The sequence below is a fragment of the Fringilla coelebs genome, assembly GCF_963513975.1.
Source record: "Fringilla coelebs genome assembly, chromosome: 8".
Classification (NCBI taxonomy): Eukaryota; Metazoa; Chordata; class Aves; order Passeriformes; family Fringillidae; genus Fringilla; species Fringilla coelebs.
The window spans coordinates 29393257-29419849 of record NC_140066.1 but is presented as its reverse complement, the minus strand read 5'-3'; the positions used below and the strand labels follow the sequence as shown (position 1 = coordinate 29419849).

At 42.2% G+C, this 26593-nt stretch overlaps 1 protein-coding gene across 1 annotated transcript in view; it reads left to right on the top strand.

Annotated features, from left to right (window-relative positions):
• The first annotated feature begins 12846 nt into the window (after nt 1–12846).
• ABLIM1 (actin binding LIM protein 1) overlaps nt 12847–26593 on the top strand; it is a 192337-nt gene continuing 178590 nt past the window's right edge. The window contains exon 1 of the transcript XR_014616344.1: nt 12847–13038. The gene's annotated coding sequence lies outside the window, so the exon portion shown is untranslated. The remainder of the gene's footprint in view (nt 13039–26593) is intronic.

The window sequence follows — 26593 nt, the reverse complement described above, 5'->3', positions numbered from 1 at the left end:
CCTCCACAGTCCCTGTGCCCGAGGCTGCCGTCAGACTTTTACAAAGGTCTCTGGGGTCTCTCAGAGTCATGAGGGTGGGGAGATGGGCTGCCTCCACCCTCCTCCTGGCATGGCATGGATACAGAACAACCCAACAACCATGGCGTGTATGGTAAATGGCCCAGCTTGCTGTCTGCTGAGACATTTTGGGTCTGTCATCATCCAAAGGGACGATGAAGTCCTCAAGGAAATAACTGTTCACAATGCAGTGTGAGGGTGATGAGCTCAGAAAGTCAGTGACAAGCTGTGGAATCATCATCCCTGAAAGTGTGCAGAAAATTAGTGGATGTGGCACTTTGGTTTAGTGGTTATGGTGGCATTAGGTCAAAGCTTGGATGTGACAGTCTGGGAGGTCTTTTTCAAACGTAAATGATTTTCTGTCTTGTTGCTGCTGGATGAGAGGCTGGTGGTGTGGGTGTCATGGTACTTGCAAAGTACCACAGATGAGAGGACTTGTGGCAATGTGCACATTGCTCATTTCACTGTTTGTTTGTTGGGGTTTTTCCCACACAGAGAGAAGGAGACAAAGAGGGCTTTATTTCACCTCTGAATCAAATACTTCAGAGAAAAAGACCATCTCTCCCATTTTGTGGTGCCACAGGAAAAGCAGAGGTAAAGTGGGGTGAGCTTGCTAGCTATAGATGTAGCTAGCAAGCAGTATGATGTTTTGGGAAAATGTTTGGACACTGGGCAAATTGACATAGGAGAACAGGATTGCTTTGGCAATGGGTAGCAGGGTGAAATGTTGGGAAGGTGATAGACCAGTATGGGAAAGGGAGGAAACCCTGTAGTATCAAATGAAGGAAAGCTTCCACATTAATTTTTGGAGAGGAATGAACACCAGCTTCCTCATATGCTAGGAGCATGCAGAGAGAGATGAATCAAAAGATAGGACAAAACTACTATTTAACTGCTGTTCTTTAAATTGTGTCATCTGGGTAGTCTTAGTAATGATATTGTGATGAAGTCTTACTAATGATTCTGCTGTACTGATTGCTATTACTACCCCTATGCTTTGCAGGCATGGAAAGCTACAGCCCAAATACTCTAAGGAAGTAAATACTAGTTGTATGTGGACACCTTTATTGCAGTTGTTAAAGAGCAGAGCTATTTCCTTCTCAAAATCCAGGAGTCCCAGTATGTCAATATCAATTTAAAAGGTAATTATGTTGGGTTTTTAAAAATTTGTCAACTTATATTCTATAGATGTTCATAGGAAATGTAAATTTTCTATGTGGATAGCCATATGATGAAACATCTCTGTGTTTAGGTGATTATTAACTGGACAGGTGCTGCATTTGGAAGCTGCCTGCATATCTATGTCTAAGAGAATGCGGTCATTTAAGATGCTTTTGCAATCTGTTTTTTTTCTGCAAAAATGTCTTTTAAATGTGCTTGGGCTGTCTCATCTCCAAGCAGCAGAATGAATAAAGAAACAGTAAGATATCATAAAGATATAAAAGGAGACAGTTTTATCACTTGAGAGTATTCCTAATCGTACTTAACAATTTATGAAATCATAAATCACAGAATCACAGATGGTGAGGTAAAAATTTGTAATGCTTGAGGGCCTCTTATTATTCTAAGAGTGACTAATGTATATAAACGCATTATTATTTAAACAGAACTGTTCATTGTGGTTGAAATTAAGATTTTGGTTGTAAAAGTGACTTCTTATTACAATTTCTCAATGTGAAATGCCTTGCAGTAAAGGAAAAAAAAAAGAAAATATTACATGTAAATGACTTTTCCTAAGCCTATGACACAAATTGTATCTCTGCATATAACCCTGCATTTACCAACCAATAGACTGGGCTTGAATTTGTAGCCATAGTGCAGAATCCAGTCTTTGGTGCTTATATGTCTTGCAAATTGTAGATATATTTTTTTAGTGATCTTTTTAAGTAGTCTCTAATTTTTCAACTGTATGTATGTATCTCCCAATGCTGGAAATATTGGATAAATACTGGCAAACTAATAGTAATTAAATCACTGGAAACTAATGGAAGAATTATTTCACCAGTGTCAGTGCAGTAGAACTCAGCTGAGGTTACATTTTTTTTGGGTTCTTCTCTCTCTCATTTGTGAGGATTCAGTTGGAGATGCTAGAGTTATAGATGAGCTACCAATGTTGTGTCATGTGCAACAATACATCTTCACCTGCTCATGCTTGATGTTGTTTCCACTGAAATAAACACAAGTATTACTACCTATTTTGTACCCTTGAAAGCACAGTTCTGCTGGCTTGGTGTTTGGGGTATGTTTTTTGGCAAGGTAGTTCTTTTCTTGGAAAAGTACATGCAGTGAGTTAGTGTTTTGCTTGAATGTGAGAAGTGAAAGTGTGAAAGTGAGGCTGTTCTAATTGATAGAGCTTTTGGGAACTTTCTCCTTCCTTACAAATTAATGAAATTGTCGAGATTAAATCAATTTAGATGGTGTGTGACAGTGAGTTAATGTGCTGGCCTTTTTATCTGAAAATCTCTCTGCTATTTGGATTGATGGCACCAGGCCAATGTCTAATGGATGCATTTGTCTACATTACAGAAGAAGTTCCTGCAGTCTGGACTTTTGCTTCAGAGAGCCTGAAGATTTGGTGAGTTTTTTTACCCTTGATGAAAATTTTTCTGTTAGTGCTGTGCCAAATACCTGTTGGTATTCTGTACAGGATTTTATTGGGTTTGTAATAATCAGATTGACATCTATGTTTTCAATGACTACTTGGATGAAATAAAGAATGGACTTTCAGTAGTTCAGCATGGTCTTTGCTTTTGAGGAGGGCTAAGGAGATATTTAACATAATTGTCAGACCTTTCTGATGCTGGGCTTTACTACAGAAAGGATGCTGCACATCTACACTGAAGAGCATGCAGTGGAATTGAAGTCATTTTCTGTCAGGCATTTTCTGGTTCTGTGCTCTCAGCTGCGTACATCACCTCCCTCCTTGCTGATTTGCTAGCAGCTTCATGTAATCAGCTCATGCAGTATTTAATAAATCCTATTTTCAGGCATTTCCTGGCCTGTGCATTCTGTTCCACATCTGCACATCTGCTCTCTCTGTGGGGACATTAATTTTTCTTATGGGTTACCCATTTTCTTATGGGTTACAAACTTCCCAGTCGTTCATCTATTGTCTGAATGCTTAACCTGTCACATCTGCAAGAGTCTCCTGACACCAGCACTCATTGCTACCATGGAGGACACAACACTGGGCAAATATTGTCTGCCCAGCAGCTATTCCTTGTTTGTGCTTCAGTTACATTCTCTGCACCACCCTGCTCTACCTTATGTAATGCTCCTAAAGGAGACCACTAGGAGGTCAGAAGTACATGTTGTCAGTAAAATGAGACATTTCTTTTCAAATCACATCATGTTTTCCTCAAGTATTTCTGTTTCACTGGAAGCATTAAAATCCAGGCTTTCCTCTATAAGTAAATTTATGGATGTTCTGCCATACAGTATCTGCAAGTGCTAGCATATCATAAATTATTGAAATCAGATAAAATACCCTCAGATGTGATCAGTTAGAGTTCAGCCAATTTCACTGCAGGCTGGCAGGAGCACAAGGATACTTTTCTTGTGGTAGTGGAAGCCAAAGCAAGGAGTTTAAAGATAAACTATTCTGTTTATGCTATACTGCAGCTGTAATGAATGCAAGGGTCTGAATGTGGTATAAATAAACATAAAACTGGATTTTGCCCTAAAATACTGGGAAAAAAAATTTGAGTGGTCTGCCTGATATAAATTGCTTCCCTCAATCTTTCATCTAAGTACTTGCAGAGAGGGAAGTCTGGAAGCCAGAATCTGTGTGTGTTTCTGGGGAGAATTTAGGTGCTTAGCCTTGACCCTACTAAGAGATTTCTGAGTCATTTTCAGATCAGCTCTGGCTGCATTGTTTGTTTTCTAATGCATAATAAGATTTCATTGTTACTTACATCTTTGGATTAAGGACTATAATCTGTTGATCCCTAAAATTTTATCAGATAATCTGTTTAATCATAAGCAAAAGCTGATTTTGATAGTCCATACGAGTTATGCAAATTAAATCAGGCACATTACTACCATGCAAAGAAGCTTTGTACCAAGTACAGAAGCTTTCAGCAGAGCTCTCTTTCTCATTAGTCCACAATTAAAACTAGGTTTTTGTCATACTTTAAATTTGCATATCTTTGTCCTGAGGTATAATTGAAATCTCTCATGGAGCCTGACATTAAATGTTGGCACTGTAAAACATCTTAATTTTGGAGCAAGTGTCTGAAATATTGATGATCCATTTGGTAGTGACTTCGTGATTAATTTTAAATTGATTGTCAGAGTACCAGTTGTGGATTTCTCTGGGTCTGGATTGAAGGCACTTGAGATGGTATTTCATGTTTGGACTCAAGTGCTTATTATTTCTTATCAGTAACACAGTCTCACTACTGTGAGTTCAGCAGCTTTTCATTAGAAGGCACAAAATGGCCAACAATCTCTTGTTCCAAGGTATTTTTAAGACTAAACTATCCAATTAAGAGCTGCCACCTAGATTATTTTCCCTTTTAACCCAATAACTGATCCCAAAAAGCCCCCAATGTGGACTTTTCTGCCCAATTACAAAACGCCACCCAAACCCATGAAGTAGGAAGAAGCATGAAGAAGAAACCCAGGACAAGACCCCGTGTCCTCCATCTCCCTTCCATCCACAACATACTAAAAATCCCCAAACCTAAATTTCTCACCAAGTGATACACCTGCACTACTCTCTATAATCTATTTCACATTTTTGTGGATTCTAGTCGATCCTGAAGTTTAGGAAACTTTCTCCAAGAATGAGGGTCAGAGTCAGTGCTCCCCTGGGGGTCAGGGCACCCCAGAGCAGACACAGAAATATTCCCGGTGCTCTGGGTTTCCACAATTGATAGCACAGTTACCTAGGCAGGCCGGAACTCTAGTGCCACAAGGCGCTCCATCGTTCCCTGTCCATGGCTGGATGAGACAATTCCGGCGGCGTTCCCAGCTGCGACAGCGGGAAGAGGCCGCTGCCTCCCGCCAGCCCCAGCTCTCGACAGCAGAGGGCGCAGCTGACCGGCCTTCGCCGCTGGGACAAAAGGAGGATTCGGAGCGAATCCCTCGCAGTGTTTTTTCGGGAAAAAAAATCCCTGTGTATCCCGTATAGAAGGAATTGGTTTGCCAGCCAGTAGTGTTACCTCTGGGCTTAACTGCTGCGTTTTACTTGGCTTGCAAAAGCTTTGGTTGCTACACCTGACAGCTCGTTGTCTTAGCAGTGCACTTGTCCTGGCTAGCTCTCAGTTGATGTTTATTCGAAGCTACAGGACTGGTTTGAGTTTACAAAGACATTGACTACCCCCTGTGGCTCTCACATCTCACGTGATATTTGTGCCATCTTCATTACAACTAAACCTCAAGGAATTTAAGAAGGGTGCTGTATTTAAAGACTGGCCCTTCGTGACAACTAACTGAATTCTCTTGTGGTACCCACAGAGGGGAGAGTGAGTGTGAATATCAACATTGCATTATTTTATCTGTGGGTGGGGGTAGAGGGAGAACCTGAACACTTCCTGGTAGAATTTCATGTTCAGAAGCTATACTCTGAGCCAAAGTCCATTTCCAGAAAAAGTCTGTGCAGCTCAATCCTTTGTAATTTCTTTCTGAGTCATCAGCCCTGTAGGAACGAGTGTCTGTACTTGGATGAAGCCTTTAAGGAACTGAGCTGGAGGCACTACTGACAATGAGCAAAGAAAATGAAGTCTGTAGTAGACCCAGCATCATGTGGGAGTATTTCTGTTGCTCATCCCTGTTCTCTTGCCTCAGGCAGCTTTGGACTAGTTTGACATTCAGGCCTCATGTTGTGAAATGCTGAAGTAAGCAGACCTGTGTCTGCAATATAGCGAATATAAAGGAACCTGTTCCTGATTAGATCTTGGAGTGGTGCTGTAATACACTGTACTTGATTCTGCCTGGCAGCTCATGTGCCAAGTGAAGTATTTCCAGGCATTTAGTTTCTTTGCTTTCATGCTCACAAGCTGTTATCCTCTGGGTCTCCCAGGATGTCCCAGGTGGTGTAGATTGAGCTGTTATTTGTACCTGGAGTGCTTGACTGCTGCATCAGACACCTGCAGTCTGAATTTCCTTCTTCCTCAGCAGCAGCAGCTACCAGGCAGCAGAGAGCCAATTGCTATATTGGCATTACACGTACATCATAAGTCAAAATTCTGTGTTCAGATGTCGAAATCCTGTACTCACAATAACCAGTTTCTGTGTGATGTTGCAAAACAATTTGTCCCAGATCCAGATCCCAGCCCGCAGAGGGCAGCCCGACCCCGTGTTTCACTCCAGTGATGGGCTGAACTCGGGAATTCAGTCATCTGCTGGCATCTCCATCGGTGTGACTTGCTGTGGAATAAACAACTGAATGTTGTGCAGAATTGGCATCAGCTTGAAGCTCAAACAGATTCAAAAGTGAACTAAAAAAAAAAAAAGCGTGACTGAATTAAACCTTCTGGTTTGTTGGTTTGTTTTTTTTTAACACATTGAAAGAAATATATTGCATGAGAAAACTCACCCAGATCTGAGCTTTAAATACATAACATGTATAACAGATAGATTTATTGGTATGTGTCAATAGGCAAGAGAAAGAAAATACCCAGAACCTCTCTACATGAACATATTGGGCAAGACTAACAGGAAAAGTGTTGGGTTTTTTTTTTCCAAATATTTTCAGGAATCTTTCAGGATTTGAGTTTATCGTTGCCATGACTCTAGGACTGTGCTTTTGACTGGTTCTTTCCCAAGTGTGTTCTGAGTCCTTTCGAAGCAGCCATCACAATTTCCATGAGATTTTTGTCTAGGAGGGTGTGTCCACATGCAGGCATTTGCCTTGGCCATAAAACTGATCAGTGCCAGGTCAGGTACCAGGGGCTGATATCTTGACTTAGTATGACAAGGAACAAAGCATTCAGTTCCTGAAAAAGAGCCAGTACTTTGTGCTCTCAAATCAGATTGCATCCACCAGCTAATTAAGGAATGATCTTGATATGCTCTGAAGGGAGGCCTGTCCAATTCTATACTTCTCAGCCAGAGGGCCCTGCAATACAGAGCTCAGGATAGAAAATACATGTAAAGAAAATAGCACGTGAGAAATTTAAACAGTGATGTGTGAATTCCAGGAGTACAGGGAGAAACCTAAGTATCTCTTATGATCAGGCACCAAAATACACACCGAGGTACTTTCATGATGATTAGATAATTAATTTTTTTTGGCCCCAGACTTTCTACCCCACACAAGCCTGGCTGTTCACAGCAGAATGTAATGTATATGTCTCAGAGTTTGGCTCATTGTAATTGCAACCACAGGTGTATTTTCCCTCTGATTCACCAAACTTTTCTGTGTGTAGCAGTGCTGAGAGATTTTGATTTTAACTTCTTTAGAATATTCTTTGCTACTCATTTCATGTTATTCATAACCGTCTTTGCTAAAGTGAACTTTGACCAAGGAAATACCTGCCACGTTTTACATGATGTAAAAATTACTCTATGGAAAACCACACATGCAATTCTAACTGCATAATTTAATTCAGCTTGGCCACAGCAAATTCTTTAGGGTAAAGGTAAAGCAGGGCACATAGTGAGATAAAGCCCTTACTTGATGCAGCTCTGAAAAGTATATAAATAGCAACAAAGGCAGTTTGTGGGATTGTCTCTGTCTGTCCTGAATGCAACCACTGATGCAGGTGCTCCATCATAGAGGGCCCCTTGGTTGTTCAGGCAGGACCTGCCCTTGGTGAAGCCATGCTGTCATTCTGGAATCACCTCCCTGTTCTCCCTGGGCCTCAGCAGAGCTGCTGGGAGGATCTGCTCCCAGGCACAGAGGTGAGGCTGATGGCTCAGTGGTTCCCAGGCTCCTCATTTCTGGCATTTTTAAAAATAGGAGCGATGTTTCCCTTTCTCCAGTCACCAGGGACTTCACTTGACTTCCATGACTTTTCCAATATCCTGGAGAGTGGCCTGGCAACTGCATCAGCCAATTCCCTCAGGACTCTGGGATGCATCTCATCATCTCCACAGACTTGTGCTCGCAGCTCTTATTCACAGCACACACTTCACACGTGACAACCTGGTGCAAAACCTGGTCAAGCTTCTGACTCTGAGCTCTTTGTTGGCATCTTCCTGGTAAGGTTCACACACAGGGGTGATGCTGAAGTTCTTCAGTAGTAAATGCTGCCCAACAAAGCTGACTCTCAGAAAAGAATTTGTCATTTTGGCCTTTGTGCCCTAAGTTCCCACAGGCACAGCAGTCATTGTGATGGAAGATCAATATGGAGTAGGTATTCACAGGCTTATCTGAGGGCTTTTCCTTCGTTTTCCAGGATTGCCAATATTTCTGGCTTATATAAAACCTATTTATGCATTTATGGGATGGCATCATCTTACATAATCTGTGTAAAACTTTCTGGGTTATTCAAGTCTGGTAGTCAAGACTGACTCAGGATAACATAAGTTCAATATCGAACTTTTGCTGTAAAAGTGCATATTCCACAGAACAGTAAGGAGAGTTGAATAACATGTAGAAGAAAGAAGATTTTTAAGAAAGCCAGAATAAGAAGGAACCAGGAAGATGGGATTTGTCTCAGTCAGGAGAACTTCCTGTCTTTTAGAATTTTATTTTTTTTAAATAGATAAGTCTCTTTTTATATATATGTGTGTGGGATATTTGGGAAAAAAAAGGAAAACTTAAGCAAAGATTTCTATTAATATTTGGTGTGAGTAATTTGGACCTCAGTTCTCCTTTGAAATGTATAAAAGGGAACTTTTCTCCAAAAAGATTAGTAGGAACTGCCCTGGAAGCTCAGTGTAATCAGTGAGAGGCCATGTATTTATTTGAATATCTTGTCCATTACTGACTAATTGCAAATTCTAGTAAGAGTCTTATATTGAAAGTAAGAGAACTTGTCATTCATGTCACAGGAAACTATTCTGAGCTTATTAAAATTCTGATTAAATTATCAGGCTTAGTAATGCTCTAGATTTTGTTAGGTCTGATTTCCCTAAAAAAGAAGCCAGTGGAGTTATGGTGGAAGATATAGGAAAAATTTCTAGAAATATCCAATAGTTTCCATCATTGTTCAGACCAATCTTGGTCATCCTTTCCATTTGCTTTGCCCACAGAAGTTGTTCTTGGAAACCTACTTCTGTCAGAATTTGTCTGTTGTTCCAAACAAAAAAATCTGATTTTTCTCACAATGATTTTCAAGAGGAAAGATCCTGCACTGTACAAAAATAGGTATATTCTGACTGATGAGTTATCTGCCTCAGACAAAGATGCAATGCTGACTTTTACCTGTTTTTTTTTATTCCCTATGTCATTCTGTGCTGATTTTCATGGGAAAAAAATAGATTCACATACCACTGATGGGATCTTAATTACTTTTAAAACTACTATCCTACTTTATATGAGACAAACTGGTTCAAAAGTGATTAAAGAAGAACTTTCTGTTTGATATTCACACAAAGGCTAAGTGACAGCAAGGTATGCTGCACAGAGAACACAGTCCAGTATTTGGGATACTTTTCTTTGAAGATGCAAGTTCTGTGCTTTGCTCTGACATAGATTTTCTCTGTGACCTTGGACAGCACACTTAGCTCCTCAAGGGCATTGAGACAAGACTTGGAAACACCTATTGTTTGGTAAAATATATTAATATTTGGGCATCTCTAAAAAATCAGGAGGTGCCTCTTTGGATCTCTTGAAGCTTGAATACCTTCAAAAAATTACTTTAATGGATCTTTTAACACTATGAGTTAGAAGCTTAGTCTGTGCAGTCAATAGCAAAATGCAGGAGATAGGATCCTACTTCCCAGCTGACTAATTCAGGAGCCTCAGGTAGATGCCTGAAATAAAACAATGTCAATCACTGCTCCTTAATGGACTTCTAAAGTAGTCAGGAAATGGCTCAATCAAACAGCTCAACAGCTGCTGCTGCTAAAAAGGATCTTCTCTGTTGCCTCTAAGGGTTCCTCACCCTTCCTGGCTGTGCAGTTCTGCACTTGCCTTCAGTCATGTTCCAGTGTGTATCTGAGCCCTTGGTTCAGACAGCAAATGTAGGGAATTTGGATGCAGAAAGTGAGCAACTCTTTGTTAATTAATGAGCTAAAGTAGTTCTGGGAGGATCAAGCCAGTGCTGCAGTGAGGGAAGCAGGAGCACACGGGTTGGGCTGAGAGAAGAGGGAGTGCATAGGAGAGTGAGCAAGCCTTGGATTGGCTTGTCCAGCTTCTCCGACTCAACTTTACCTTAAAATAATAATAATGGTTCCTCTGCCTCTGTACCTTCCTTTTCCACCCTCTTCAGCTTCCTTCCACATTCCCTAGATACTGACAGGATTTCAGAGAGCAACCTCAGGAGCTGATTTAGCTGCCCACATGCAGATTGCCCAACTGGTACTTGTGGCTAAAAAAGATAGTGGCTTCCAGAACTGTCTCCACTGCAGCTTTTCTCCTTTAATTTATCTTCTTTAGTGCTAATTACTACAAAACACGTAGCGATGTAGAACTTGTTTGAATTATACCTTTTAGTCAACCTGAATTAAAGTTCTCCATATCCAAATCTGAAAATTCTTGAGGCGACTTGATGGAGGGGACAGACAGGAAAATAAAACTTTATCAGCCTCAGGTCCTCAAGAAACCCAGCTAAAAAGCTCACTTTAAGAAATGAGTGCTGTATCTGACCCATTTTAGTATTCTCTGGCCAACATGTCTGTTCAACTTCTCAGCCACAGAGACTGTAATAAACTCTTTGTGTTCTATAGAATCCCAAGGTACAAATGCCTTTCCCTTCCTATTTCCTAGCAGTATAAAGAAAGGAAGTTCTTAATTAAAAAGCTAATTTCTGCATGTTCCTGAACCTTCTTTTAAAGCCATCTATTAAGTACCACACGGGAGAACTTGTGATAGTGCTAGACAGAAATTCACTGAGGAAGTGAATAGGAAATGACTTAATTAAAAATACAAAATGCTGTCACACTACATTGACTGAGGAAAACCTTGCGTCTTTTGGACAAGAAAGAAATTTTGAGTTACTTGCAAGTGGAAAATTTTTCTAATTTCAGAAAAAGAGATGGGAAAAGAATTGTTTTTCAAGGGCTGTCAGATCACTAGCTAAGGATAATGCCATAAGAGTTTAGAGAGAGAAGAACTTTAGATTTATTTTATTCCTGCTGCCAGATTCAGAAACATTTGCACAGGGGAAGAAAACAGAATGATATAAGGAATATGATTGAAGTGTAGGGAACACTGGGGTAATCCATGGCAAACAGAGCTGGATGTGGCTAAAAGTCTTTGCAGAATGTAAGCATGAGCACAAATTCAGGCAAACAGATGTGCCAATTCATTTTTTGTGCCTGTATCCCCTGATGAGAGGGCATGTGAGCGCTGCCCACCGTGCTGCTGCCCCTACACAAATTCTCTCCCTGCTTGGCTGGCATGAGGGGGAAGGTGAGCAGTGCCAGAGGCTGGATCTGACACAGCAGCAGCACTGGCTGGGCTGCACTTGCAGACAGCAGTGAGAATCCATGATACATCTCCTACAAGCATCCATTGCTGACCTGTGGCCACATGATAACGCAATCTTTACCACCTCTCTTAGATATGATTCTGGTAATTGTGGGATTTTTTTGATAGAAAAATTGTGTAGGCTTCTTGCTAGTATGAAGATGTGTAGTGCATGGTAGATCAGAGTGGAGGAGTGTGATTCAGTCTTTCCTGTCATTCAGCTTGCCTGTTGGCTCCGTGCAGAACATCACAGATTGGGCTTTCTGTTTTTTACTTCATAGCTGCCCATTCTGAAATTGATAAAAGTCTGCTCTAATGTTTTAACTGCACTATTCTGATGTGATCTTCTAACCTGTCATTCTTGACAAACTAGATTGTTGATTTGCTTAACTCTTGCCACGATCTAATAATCTGGTGGCGTAGGGATTTTCTTTTTAGTGTGGCATGGGAATATTTGGCTTCACTAGGCTGGAGGCTGGGTAAAGGTGTCCACCAGATACTGATCTTGTTTTTCTGGTGCGTTGCATTTGGTCGCTTGGTACTTTTATCGAGGTGCCAGGAGGAAGCTGAGTGCTCTTTTCTGTGTGTTAACGCCATGATTGCTTTGCGGACAACATTGCTAGAAATTCTGTGTTTATATACAATTTACATACAGTTACGCAGGTATGTCTTTGCTGTTCGGTGCGTGAATTTCAAGTTGTGCCACTCACTTCAGCGCCAGGTCCCGAACGAGCAGAGCTGCTGTCGCACGGCGCTGTCAGTGACCAGACACGCCTATCCGCACTCCGAGGAGCTGGAGCTCTGCCGCGCTGCTCTCCTTGGCGTTCGTGGCTTTTGCCGGCGGCGCGGCCGTCCCCGACTGTCGCCCTCTGCGGCACCGCGCCCCGCACCTCGCCCCGCCGCACCCGAGCGCCGCCGGGCGCCGCTCCCCGCGCAGTCACCGCGCCCGGGAGCGGCTGCGGCCGCGGTGGCTCCGCCGGCGCTGCCCCGCCCCGCGGCCGCTCCGCGCCGGCACACGCACAGCCAGACCCGCACAGCCAGACCCGCACACACACACAGCCCGCACACACCGCGCCGGCACACGCACAGCCAGACCCGCACAGCCAGACCCGCACACACCGCGCCGGCACACGCACAGCCAGACGCGCGCACACACACAGCCCGCACACACCGCGCAGACAGCCGCGCTCCCGCCCCGCGGGGCCGCCCCCGGCGCCGCCCCGCACCGCGGCGGGCAGGGCAGAGCGGGGCAGGGCAGGGCAGGGAGGGAGCGCGGCGGCGGCGCGGACCCGCCCGCCCCGGCCCGGCCCAGCATCGGCCGCCGCCCCCCGCATCGGCCGCCGCGGCGCGGAGGGCGCAGGGCGGTGCGGGCCGTGCGCTGCCGCCGCCGCAGCAGCAGCAGCAGCAGCAGCCGTTCCGCGGCTGCCGAGCCCGAGGCTGAGCCATGTCTGCCAGAGGTGGGTTCTCTGCTGCGCCGGGGCAGCGCCGGGCTCGCGTCCCCGCGGGCGGCGGGGGCGCGGGCGGCGGAGCCGCGCTGACCTTGCCGCCCGGCCGCGCTGCGGTGCTCCGCACCCCGGGGCTGCGCCGGCGATTTCCGGGCGGGGGGCGGCCAGGGGATGATCCCCCGCCGGCCGTCGCTTGCCCGGTACCGTTCTGCAGCTGGGCCGGGCGGGGGGCTCGGGCGCGGGCTGCAGCGGGGCCGGACGCCGCAGAGCATCCTCCGGGGCCGGGCACCGCCGCACCTGCCGGGGGCCGGGCGATCCCCTTCCGCCTTCCCCGGCCCCGGGGCGCGGCTGTAGGGGCACGGGGAAGTGCGGCGACTCGGTACGCGTTAAGTGGCGGTGGGAATGGATGATGTATGCAGAGAAAGGAGCATGGTGGTGAGGGTGGGCGTAGGGTCAGACCTCGGCGGGTGCTGCTGCTCGGGGAATGGTAACGGATTGGAACTGGGTGGCTGATGAGCGCAGTGAGGCATCCGGCTTGTCCTGTCATTGGTAACGCAAGTGCTCCTGGTAGGGTGTGGTGGTAAATCCAATCGTCGGTTTGTACCTCATATGGACATCTGCGTCTGGCTTGAAATTAACGCTTTGAGTTTTACTTCCGATTGGCATTTTTTAACATTAGGGCTTAAACTTGAATAGCCTTTGTCATTTGCGTGCGTTTGTGTGTAAACTCTGCCTGTGCGTTTGCCCATTCTGGGCTGGAGATGAACCGATCAGCCTCATTGATTGCAGATCTCATCTTGTCCCAAAGTTATTCTTCTATTATGAGAAACTGGCACAGGTGTGGCACTAAGACTGATGCTTTAGGGTTTTTATTATACTTAGTACAAATTAAAGGACTGGAGACATAAAGTTAGGCATTTTCTGAATGTTGTCATAACAAAGCAGAAATACTTGTAAGCATCTCCTGAAGACAGACAATTATCTACACAATAATGACAAGTGAAACCACTCCCTGGCTATCTCTGACTTGAAACAAATACTTTATAAAAATTATATATTGCAAATTGACAAACCTCTGAATGTGAGGATGCATCTCATTTGTTCCTACTGTGATATCTCTGCATCTTCATGAATACTGCTCAGCATGGACCAGTTCTTTCATCTGCTTGGATTGCTGTTGACAACCAAAGGAGCTTCATGCACATTGAAGGCATCGTGTGACTCCTAAAAGGTTGTCGGCACTTTGTGGCTATGACCATACTCCTAAAGCATCACACCCATTTTAGATATAAATAATAAATGGTGTTAGAGTGGCATAATTCTTCATGGAACAGTAGATTTCTTGCTTTAGGGAGAAATGGACTATATTGGTCTCCAAAGAATCCATTTCTGGAAGAACACTAAGCATATGAGCATCAGTGCTGTGCTAAGGCTGCATTAGTACTTGTGGGGATCACCCAGCAAAGCTTTATAACCTGAAGGGGTACCTGGATTTGAAAAAGTGACATAAAGACTTTGCAATTTCAGCTTTGCAGATGACTCACAGAAACTGAGCCATACAGAATGGGAAGCCAGGGAACATTTCCACTGGCCATATTTCCTTTTCCACCCCAACTGTCCCTCTTTCCCATTCATCTGCACAACACATGATGTTTGATGCCTGCTTAATTCTACTGGAGAGCTGCCTGGGGAAGGAAAGAGAATTCTTTCTCAGTCCCTCTCGTGCCATCTCGTTTTTTCAGAGTAATTAATTGGAGAGCGAGAGAGAGTAAGACAGTCGTAGGTCCTTAGGGAAGTAGTGAATAAGGTTCATGATACAGATGAAGATATTAATTTCTCTCAATAAATCCTTTAAAGTTAAACAAGTAGATTGATCTGGAAAATACGTGAGTCTGGATAAATAAATAGATTTATTCAGTGCTGACCAAAGGCTGTTTGTGTGTAAAACATTATAGACCATTGTCATTATTAATAATTTTAAACACTACTGCTGTTAAAAGTCAACATAGAAACTTTGACACATTTCAGTGATATGACAGGTCTTCATGATGTTACTCATGAGAATGTAGCACAAGTAAGAAGTGAGTGTTTGTGGGCTTAGGGCTTTGTTCAAATGCCAGGTTGGGACCCTGTGCTTCATGCAGGCAGATTACCTCATGCATATGCAGGCACATTAAAGCCATGGTATCATTATGGTCTGCAAGCTCAGCGAATATTGATAGTTAATATTTTATGTGGTGTTAGATGTCCAAAGGTGATCATTATTATTCTGAATGCAAGCACTTGGAGCTGTCTGCTTGTTGATTATATACCAAGCATAACTAGCATAGCAAAAGAGTTAAACATTCACCCATGACATTTTTCTGACTAAACTGCAGAGGATGTTCAAGGGGTAGTAAAAAGCCTCACAGTATTACCAGTGTTCAATCTGTGCAGCTCTCTATTCATCTCTTTTGCTCCAGGAGGCAGCATGGTGTAGTGAACTGACTGCAACAGATGACAGAAGAAACTCCTGAAATCCAGCAGTACCTTGTGACTTTTGGACCATTCCTTTTAACTCTAGTTCTTTGTTGTTATTTAACCAAAACTACCCATGTAGTCGCTGAAATTCTGACACACTATAAATCAATACATAAATTATAACTAATAAACAAATTCATGTAATTTTGCCTTAAATAGAACTCTGGATTAAAGAGTTTTATGTTTCCCTGCTTGTACAATGGAAATAATAGTAGTTAAGTTTTTCAGAGGGGCTGCTGTGAAAACTAATGTCTCACCTGTGCCTTAAGATGAATTTTCTGAGACCTTCCTTTTTCCTCCCACTCTTTACAGACCTTGTTGTTGCAGTCCTTCCCACCTGTCTCTCAGCTCCTGTTGCTATGTAAATGGAAGGTCTCTAACATTCTTCCACCACTTTCCTGGTAGTATGGCTTTAGCAGATGTGTTGACCTAATGGCAGATGAAGCAGCACAGACAAGTATTCCCAGAAGCTTGAACAAATAATAATTTTGGAAATCTTGTGACTGAACTAGGAGCTGAAACAAACTTTGAAAAATCACTTTTCTCTTCCCTGTCAAGTTGGAGTCTTTCCCAGGGCACTTTCATGTCCTGCTCTACAGCCTGTTGGGATCAGTGGAGAGCTGCCATTGACGTCAGTCAGGCTTTTTACTTTTGCAGTTTGCAAAAGGCTTAATATTCTACTTTCAGCTGTTGTTAAGTAGTTGCTGTTAGGACTCATACATGAGTGAATTTGGGTGTTGGAGTAAGCCTTATAGATTGTTGCTTACCTAAGGGCTTGTTTGCAAAGAGCTGTAAATTCCCTGGATGAAAGACATTTTTCTAAAGCCAAGTATAACTGTGACCTACTTGTGCATGTTATCTCACACTGCTTAAAAACTGTCAAAACTACTTGTTATCATGAAGGTCTAAGTTAATGGAAAAATGGCTATTTTTAACTATTATAATCTTCAGTTATGCTAGAGCAAACAAGCACAAATGGGAGTGTTTAGTGTGATCAAATGCAAAGATCTTTGCTAATTTTTTCCCTAAATGTTGAAAGAATTAGCATGAGCTGTATTTACTCCAGTAGCAACTACTTCAGGAAAACAAAGATGTGTGAAATAGGAGGTTTATCAAGACTGGTGTGTGTTTTTTGTGAAAAAGTCACTGAATTTTTACAGAAGACAGTGTTGAAGAAATATTATTGCTGTCCAGTTTTAACAAGTTGGAGTGTGGTACCCACTAATGTGGGTATTATAGAGAAGGCAGGTGCAGTTTTCAGCCTGTTCAATAGTGAAAGAAGTAGAGATGTTTAGTTTAAGAATTTATTTTCTACTATGATCCTTGTCTTTTCCTATATGATTTTTTAACAAATGTAGATCAAAGACTTCTCATTTCAGACAAATAAATCACCATGACAGTAGTGAGAGAGAGTCCTCATTTTACAGGTAAGACAAGTCCTGGGCTTTTTTTTTTTTTTTCCTCTTTTCCCTGAGTCTGAGGGTCAGGTCAGAACAGGGGAATTTCTGCCTTCTGGGCATTTTCTCAGGCTCCTCATTTGTTCTTACAGAAGTTGATAATAGAGTTCTAACAGCAGATGAGAAACTTCAACTCTTTATGTTGTGCTCTGGTAGCAATTCTTTCTTCCTGGACACTGCACGTTTCTTGGTTGATCTATCTCACAGTTGGGAATTTTTCAATGAGAAATTTTCATATTAATTCTTGAGTTCTTACCATTAAGAGTCTTTATTTTTCTTTTCCAAATTTTCTCAGATGGCTTTAGACATGGCTGCTGTTGCTGGCAGCAATGGTTTTTGATTGAAGTCTATGCTGAGTGATTTAAAAACTTGCTGCTGGGGGCTTCTGGTCAATGTTTTATTACAGTCTGTGATTTTCAGGGTGGTGTTGCTCTTATCTAAAGGAACCAGCCACTGAAGAGGTGGCTGCTGTATCCTTTTCTGAAATCCAGTGCTGTGTTTTTCTACTTGTTGTCAGAGGTATTTCTTTCAGGCATGTCATGATGTCCCTAATTTGTGATGTGGCTATTTCATGGCTGTTACCAAATGCTCTCAGGCTGAGTTACTTGGAGAGTGGGGCAGTGGGAGCTGGCTGGACATTACCTTCATTTTAGAAGCTGGGAGTTTTAGCATGCTTATGATAGTTAAGTATTGTAGTTTCAATGCTTCCAGTCCTAGTGATTGTCTCCATTTTCCTTGTCACAAGGCTCCACAGCCTGAAGGAACGTGTTCTTGGCAGGCTCTGGGCTCTGCAGCCCTACCTGAGGCAGGCTGTGTGTGCAGTCCTGCCAACACAGCTGTTTCCTACTCAGAATACCTGTGCAGGGCAGAATTTGGAACTGGCTCTGAGAGCTTTTCTCTCCTCAGCTTTTGCCCCAAATTTCTTCTGTGCTGGTTTCGCACTGTTATTTAATCCTGTCTGTATTTTCTGTTTATTTCTTCTAAATACATGTAATGATTTATGCTTTTTTCACTACTCACTTTAGGGTCTGAACCTCAATTTAATGGCTTGAGTAGATCAGAATCAGCACCTGGATTGTCAAATCACTGAAAGCTGTGCATGTCTGTACATGAGAACCAGTAGCTGCACCCGAATCTTTAGGCCTGGTATAGCTTTTGTTTCAGTGGGAAAGAAGAATATTTTACAGAGGTATCTGATTTAAACAGCAGTATCTCTTTTAAGTTCTTTTTAAGGTTTGATGCCTTGTCCCATTCTTTTTCCCCCCTCAACAAAGCTTAGTCTGTGCTTTGAGATTAATGAAAATTAGTCCTGAATGCATGGAAAAAGTTGCATAGACTAATGGCAACAACAAGAGGAAACTGGGACAATGAGGTAGAGTCTATTTTAGATGCATGGTTTTGAAAGGAATTGCAAAGAAGGAAAATAAGCATCAGCTTATGGAAGGAAAAGCAGCAAAATTGCTTTTAATGAAGAACACCAGAACCTCATGTGTTCCACAGTCTCTGAAAACAAGATGGGGATTTCTATTTTTTCTTTTAATAGGTTTGAATTGAATATTTCAAATTATTTTTTAATCTAATCTGTTAGTAATTGAAGATGAAAACCACACATGGTTAGTTCATGTGACTGGTGTAGTATTTCTTAGTTTTGCAGTGCTAAGGCAGAGTCAAACTATGGAAAGCAGACTTTTGCCTGTGAGTTCTGATACCATCAAGTAACCTTCAATTTTTTTACCACATACTGTTTAGGCAAAAGTATCTTTATAATTAGGTGTTGTTCTTCATTAAAACCTAAGGAAAACTCCTAAACATGATACAGCAATAGCAGAGAAAAACTGTGAGACATGCATTTAAAAAAATTTTTAGATTTCCCCAGTCTGAGCCTTTATAATGTCATGTTTTAAGAAATAAATAAATGTTCAGAAGCTCACACCCAAATAAGAGTCCCAGATGTTGTGGAGAGAAATCCTTAGTTTGTAAACAAGGTTGGGCCAGACAGGCTTTAGCAAGGTACACCGGTGTGATGGGGTTGTTTTACATCCTTCTTTTTCCATTTGCAATCCAGGATTTAATCCAGAACTAGAGCTTTGGTGAATCATTTTGCTCTGTGTAACTGATGAAATGCAGCCACATCCACAGTGCAGTGCCTGCTGATCACGTGCACATATTTGAGTTAAAGTGCAGAGCTTTAGTGAGAGCTGAATTGGAGCTACCTCTGTCTGCCTGCCCAAGTTCTGGTGTGGGTTCTGCAGCCTTGTGTTGGCTTCTGTGCTGCTGCAAAGTTTGTTGTGGCCAGCTTAACATATCCTTGGAGTTATTTCTTCATGGATAGAAAAAATCATACGCACTTCATGTTGAAAACTATTACTCTGTTCCTCTGGATGCCACGTTTTGAAGTGGAAGGAGGATCCGGTCCCATAATTGTAAAAAAGATTGGTGTGTGAAAAAGTGTGATGAGCCAGAGTGTTTTGTGGCACCAGTATGCCCTCTGCCTCCAGAGAGGAGGCTGCTGGCATTTTCTGCTGTGCTGGTAGGATTGCAGGGAGAAGTTCATGGAGAGATGCCTGCTCTGTGCAGCTGTGACTGAGGGCACTCTGAACAGGAGTGTGAAACATCGAGAAGATGATGTTCTCAGAGGTGAAGCAAAAGGTATTTTTATCCCCTGTGGTGTTCTTGCAGTTTCATCTGAGAGGCTGGTACAAGAAAACCGGTCCAAGCCAGCCAGCAAATTGTGAGGTTCAGACTCACAAATCCTTTAGACCTGTGCTCAGCTCTCTTTGGAGCACGCTGATGACTGCAGTACGTGTGCTGTTCATTGATGAAGCCAACAGGGTTTTTTTCTATTTCTTACAGACTTTTTTCCTGGTAATTTACTGCCATGGCACTAAGAAATGATCCTTTTGGAGGTCAGTCAGAGGGGTGGTCTTGGCACAGAGGGCATGATAAGGTGTTCTGGTTTGCTGCTTCCTTACTAAGAAATAGATTTTATTCTGTTTCTGGAATGGCAAAACAGGTCATGTGATGTCACAGAGATGGACACATTTTAATAAAAAGTGTGAAGCTTAAGCAGTTTTTGCTTCATTTTTTTTAGTAGTTGTCATTCCCTTTGCTGTAAGTGGTACCTCAGTAAATGGGCTCTCATTTCATCTGTTCCTCCAGTATAAGTCTTATACAAGTAAGGACTGTGAGATTTCACTCAATGAAAGGATTCTGCTTTAATTACTGTTATTATAAATCTGATTTTGTTTCTATTACATCAGGCTTGTATGAGGCATCTTTGATCAACAGAGAAGTCAGCAAAACTGCTGTTCAAATTACAGTTTCCTTTTAACTTGTGATGAAAGCCTTCAGTTTATTTTTGGCATTAGAAAGTCTGGGAGACAACCAGGTTATATAAGAGCTGAAACCTAGTTAATGATAAAGAAACATAGCTAAGAGCCTGTAATAACAACAAATCTGAAAAAGATGTTCCAGCTCTAAGTCTTGGCCCTGCTAACAGAACCTGTAAAACAGTTTATGCCAAAGTAATGGCTTTTTCTGGGATGCCACTTCTCTTAATCAACATCTGTGGGAGAGCTGACTACCAGAAAGACTGTGAAAGATGAATTAATTTCCTAGAATTAGGGTGTAAAAGAAGAGATGAACTTAGTGGCTGCATCACTGAACACAACAGTAAACACCTTGTTTAGTGGAATAGGAACACAGTTGAGCCTGTGGTCAACAGACAGTATGGAAATCAATGGTTTTCTCAGAGTGAAAACCATTCTTTTTCTTGACTGAAAGCACACTTGAGTGAAACTCAAATCTAAGCACCTTTACAATAAAGTTTAGTTGCAAAAAGAATTGTGCTGAGTAGTATCCATGTAGCAATATTTTATGCTTGCTAATGAAAGCCAACACAGTGTGAGTATCCTGATTTTCTCTCCCTTATCCCAGCTGGAAGGGTGTGGACAGGCTGTGCCAAGGTGTGTGTGAATGCCTCTGTCCCACAAGAGGAGATCTCCAGATGTCTTGAGTGGTTTATAATGAGCAGAGGTGTAAAACCTATTGCCTCTCACTGGAAGTATGCCCAGTCTTTCTTTCCTAATCTTGGTTTCACCTCTTCTCATGAATGTCCTCTGCATATGAATGTAGATGCACAAAACACCATTTGAATGTTTCTGTGGCCTTCTGCTGCCATCTAAATTTCTCTTTTATTGTCCTCATAAGCCAATAAAATAATTAAATGATAATCCAATCCATTAAAAACTTGTGGCATATGTAAATAAGAGCAAAACTTACTGCAAGAAGTTTGTATTGTTATATAATAATGTGGTTATCCAAAACTGTTTATTCTACTTTATGAGCTGGAGATAATCCCAAAATTGTTCAGTCCAGACTTTGATCTAAGGAAGAATAATAAAACTTTGATCATTGTTGAATTGGCAGCTGCTATAAAAAGCCTATGTTATATTTCTCTCTTAGTAACACTCGCTAAATCCAAAATCACTGACAAAAGATTTTGTTGATTGCAGCTTAAGGATGCTTTCAGACTTGACCTGAAGTAATCTCTGTCCAAAAATGTCTATAAATACTTTTTTCTATTTTCTGTTGCCAGATGTTTTGATATTTGGGATGAATGAAAAAACTGTTTTGTGTACTTAGATGTGCAGTGCATATTTGGAGTCTTATGTTTCAAAGAAGAAGGTTCTGATTAACCAATTAATGTTCTAATATGATTTGATTAATTTGCAATAAAATTCCAGTACTCTTGTCTTTATTTCTATTTTTCTGAAAATGCCATTGAAATTTTTAAAATTGCCAGTGTTTGTGAGTGTATTATAGTGGCCACAGTGATACCATATTTGTTTTCATGCTTGCAACATAATATTTTCTTCTATGTTTATGCAGGAAACAGCACTTTTGATGCCCTTGCTTTAGAGCTGCAGCTGGAAAGGGCAAAATTTTCTAGCTTTATTTTTATAAAACATGTAGTAGAATGTAAAAAAACCAAAAAAGCCATCTAGCATTTTTTATTGTGAGTCAGGATTTTTGAATTTTTGAATATTTGGAATTACAGGTGTCAACAAAGCTTGCAGACTTTCTTTGGAACTTACGAATTTCTACCCCAATAGATTCAATAAGGAAAATGGCTGAAAACTTAAACTCAAATGGCACTTGATTTTAGGTTCTTTAACATCTTTTTTATTTCCAGATACAGCATGACCTCAGTCCTTAGGAAGTGCAGGGGTTTTTCAAATCTGTCTGGCAGGGGTGTAGAGAGGTTCCTGTAGCATTTTGTGTTTCAAGAGTCAAGTGGCCTGAAAGGGCTGGATCTTGCCCTTCCTCCTGCCAGGCTGGCCTGGCACTGTGCATTTGGCTTGTTCTGTACAGCTTGTGGTGGTACAAAAGTTCAGCAGGGCAGGAGCCAACCTTTCCCTTCCTTTGAGTTTTCCTGCTGACTGGCTCCCTGCTTGACGCAGGTGCTCTGCAGGTCTGAGGTTTTCTTTAGGAACACTGGCCTTGTGGTTTGGCCAATAAATCCTATTGAGTTAAAAATGTTCAAAATTTAGATTTGGGGAGACTTTGTGACTTCTTGCAACAGCGGTCTTCCTCTTTTTCTCTTGTCCTCTGTTGACAGCATTTGTGGATCCTGGGAGTCCTCATTTTTCCTTTCTGCAAGGCACAGGCCAGGCAGACCAGCACTGTAAGATGCATTTTATTCTCTGCCCATTGTTGCCACTCCATATTTATCAAAAGCAAAAAGACTACATGCCTGAAGGGGAATTAAGAATCCTACCATCTTGCTATTTATGATGCTCAAGAGGTATTTTTAGTAAAGGTTGTTGGTGCTGCTGCCCAAGGGGGTGGCTGGGAGAGGAGAGGGTAGGTCAGGAGCAGCCAGGCAGAACTAAGGGGTGCAGTGGCTGGCAGGGCAGGGAAGGGGTAACCCCGGCAGGGATCCCTTTGGTGGCTGTGTGCATGCCCAGACCAGGTGGGCAGCTAAAGAAACTGCACAGACACAACAGCTAAAGAAACTGGAACCACCTGTGCAGCCATTTGAGGGAGGGGAGAGGATCAGTTCGTGCTCTGTTGCACACAATTTCTTTTCCTGAAAGATTATGGAGTTACAGGAGATGTTTTTTTTTTTGTGATACTCGGCTTCCATAGCTGAACCTTTCCTCCAAATTCACAGATCCAGCGAGATCTGTATGTTGCTATTAGAGTATGACTCAGTTTTCCAAGGAAGCAGGTCAAGATTGAGCCTTCTACCCTTACCAAATTTGCTTCCTACCCTTTCCTCTGGAGGCTGAGAAGCCGTGAGAGCAGTGGGTGATGGAGATCTCACGAGCTGTGCAGAGTGGAAGAGCTCACCTGAGAATGGTGAGCAAAAGAAACATACTTAAAGCAAGAGAGTGTGTGTGGAAATCCTTCTGTGAGCTGGTACAGAAGCAGAACTGACACAGACAGAATGGCCCTGAATCTAAAAAAGATTAAAAGAAATGGGAATAGAGAACATTTAGAGGGTTACAGAAAGGAGTTGTGTGGTCTGGTGTTAAAAAGCTTTTTGCTTTTATTTCTTTATTTTTGGGCCCCCCAAGTGGCCTAGCGGTCTGTCAAGGGGGGTGTGGGCTGGAGCAACTGTCCTTGGAATTGCTGCAAATATTTTAGTGATTTTCTGAAGGGAGTGGAGGGAAGTATTGGAATGTAATAGCCTGAGGTAAAATTCTCTGCTGCCTAAAACCTCTGAACGCTTCACAGACTGATCTAGGAGCTGGTGCTCTGCCAGATCCTATTTTTAAGCAATTAGGTTTATGAAGTTCTGCTTCTCTAGCAGTATCACACAAGCATAGGGCCTGGAAAGGGAGTGGGGAACACGTGTGCAAGCATATGACTTTTGAGGGAAAAATATAAAACTAACCTAGGTGCCATGTTTCCATGTTTCCTAGCAAAGGGCTAATTTTAAGTGACACTTAGCAGCTCCAGCCCTGGTGTGTTTCTATGATCCTGAATTACATGGTCTGCTTAAAAGTAGGATCTTCTTGAATTTGAATACATGTCTAATTTTTTTTCTGCTAATGCTTTCATTGCACTGCAGGTTGCTGTTTCAGACAGAAGTATGAGGAGTTTTCCTAGGGCAATGAGGAAACCCCATCAGCTGAGGCATGTAAAGAAATTAGAAAACATGCCAGTAGATGTCCTGTGTTAACTCTCTGGGAATGGCTTTTATGTACTATGTACTTTGGATTTCTGACTCGTCCAAAGGCACCCACACCTGCAGGCAAAACTGATCAAAAGTGTTTCCACGAGTGTAACTGTAGTTTTTCTGTTTACAAAATGTAATTAATGTAAATGAAATTGGGGAGACAGAAAAAATAGCAGGAAGAGAAAATAAAGTCCCCAGGAATCACTGCTGCTGCCTGAACACCAGTAATGTTACAAACAATTCCAAATGTAACAGTTGTAGACAGACTCTGTCTTCCTTCATGCTGGCTGGAAAGCTCAGTTTACTTACTGTGTTCTCATTTTCTGATTTCCAGCCACAAATGTTGTTTGTCTGAGATTTTTCCAGATTCTGGGATCAAAAAAATAATGTTTTGGCACCATGATGGGAGAGCACTGCTGCATTTATAGTTCATATTACTCTGCCTACTCAAAATTTCTTTAAAGTGTGGAGTCCTTAGTAAAACATAAATTGATGTTTCTTGCCCAGATTGAATTCCAGAAACAATACTCATCACGGACTGAAATAGTTTTTGGACTCTATTAAGTTTAATTTTCTGCCCCACCCTCCTTAATTTCTGTAATGCAGAATAATCCAGTAGGAAATATTTAATTCATCTTTTCATTCTGTCCAACATTATTTACCACCAGTATTTATGGGTTTTGTAACATTCTGGTCTTAAGAGTTGGTCTTGGGACCACAAATGTTTAGTATCAAATTCATTTTCCACTAGGAACTGGAAGTTAAAAGCTTTTCTAAAATGGTTATTTTCCTATTCTGAAAATGTCCAGCAGTACTGTGCTTACACTTGAGCATATTCTGCAGTATCAGAGGGTGAGGCAGATGCAGCAATTTGATCTTTCCTGAGTGTTACATAAAATAATCAGTATGTCTTTGATTTCTGATCTGTTTCTTGCCTGAATGACTGTTTAGAAACTGCAATGCTTATTTTATAGGCAAAGAATACATTGGAAAAAGTAATTTTTGGTGGTGGAGCTCTTGGAAGACACGCTGTGTTCTCTTTGGTTGTGTAAATCTGGAATAAGTGGAGGCCAGCAGAATAATTCCAGATTTGTGCCAGAATTGGTCAGTTTTTTGGTGTGGTATGAAGCAGAGGAAGGTATTGGGCATAGGACTGGTTGTAGGGACAAGTGCCTGGGGGCAGGATGAGGCACACAGCCTTTCCCAGGCTGTTTCTCCATGAGCAGTTTGTGATTGCTGTGGTTTAACCCCAGCTCATCCCCACTCAGCCGCTCCGCGCTGCCTTCCGAGTGGGATGGGGAGAGAGAGAGTGAGAAAACTCGTGGGCTGAGATAAAGACAGTTTAATAGGGAAAGCAAAAACCACACACACAAGCACAGGAAATGAAGGAATTGTTCAGTGCTTCCCCTGGGAGGCAGGTGTTCAGCCATCCCCAGGGAAGCTGGGCTCTGTCATGCACAGTGGTGACTTGGGAAGGCGTCCCACCACCGTGCCAAACATCTCCTTTCTTCTTCCCTCTGTTTTCTGTGCTGAACGCGATGGGCGCAGCTGTCCTGGCTGTGTCCCCTCCCAGCTTCTTGTGTCCCCCCAGGCTGCTCACTGCTGGGGTGGGCAGCAGAAAAGGCCTTGACTCTGTGCAGGCACTGCTCAGCAGCAATGAAAACATCTCTCTGTTGTCAGCACTGCTTCCAGACCAAATCCTAAGCGTGGTCTCCTACTGGATACCATGATGAAATGAAATCTACCCCAGCCAAACCCAGCAGCCTGCTACTACACAGGGCTCTGTGCTAAGGGACATACAGTTTTGGTCAGGGGTGTTTAGTCTGAACCCCTGTTTTGGAGACTTCAAAACAAGGGGGTTTGCACGTTTGTTATATGTTTTTTGTTTTCTAAAGTTTTTTTAAAGTTTTTTGATGTTTACATTCTTGTAATGAACTTTCTCACGCACTTTATGTAATTAACTTATTGTTTTGCATTTTTTTATGGTGAAAAAATCTGATAGACTGTTGGTTTGTCTAGTGTCATTGGAGAGGTGGCACTGTCACCCTCCAATTCACTGTCACTTCTGGAAATCTATAAATGTTGGAATCAGAAATTAAAAACCCTCTTTTTTACCTTGAGAGAGTTGCCTGTCCGCATTGTTTTATTTTGTGTCCTACACTGGCAGTTATATATATGATCAGAACAGAAAGCCTCAAGAATTTATAGTTATTACAAAATTCAGTTGATATTGAAGTTAGTTATACTTTGTTTAAAGTAATGTTAATTGTATACAGTGATTCATAAGCTACATGAAGCTGAAGAAGCATTCCCCTATTTGAAAGAATGACAGTGGGCATTGTGATCTTTGGGGAATCATTCATCCTGGCAGTTACAGGAGTCTAGGTAAAATCTGTATTTCATA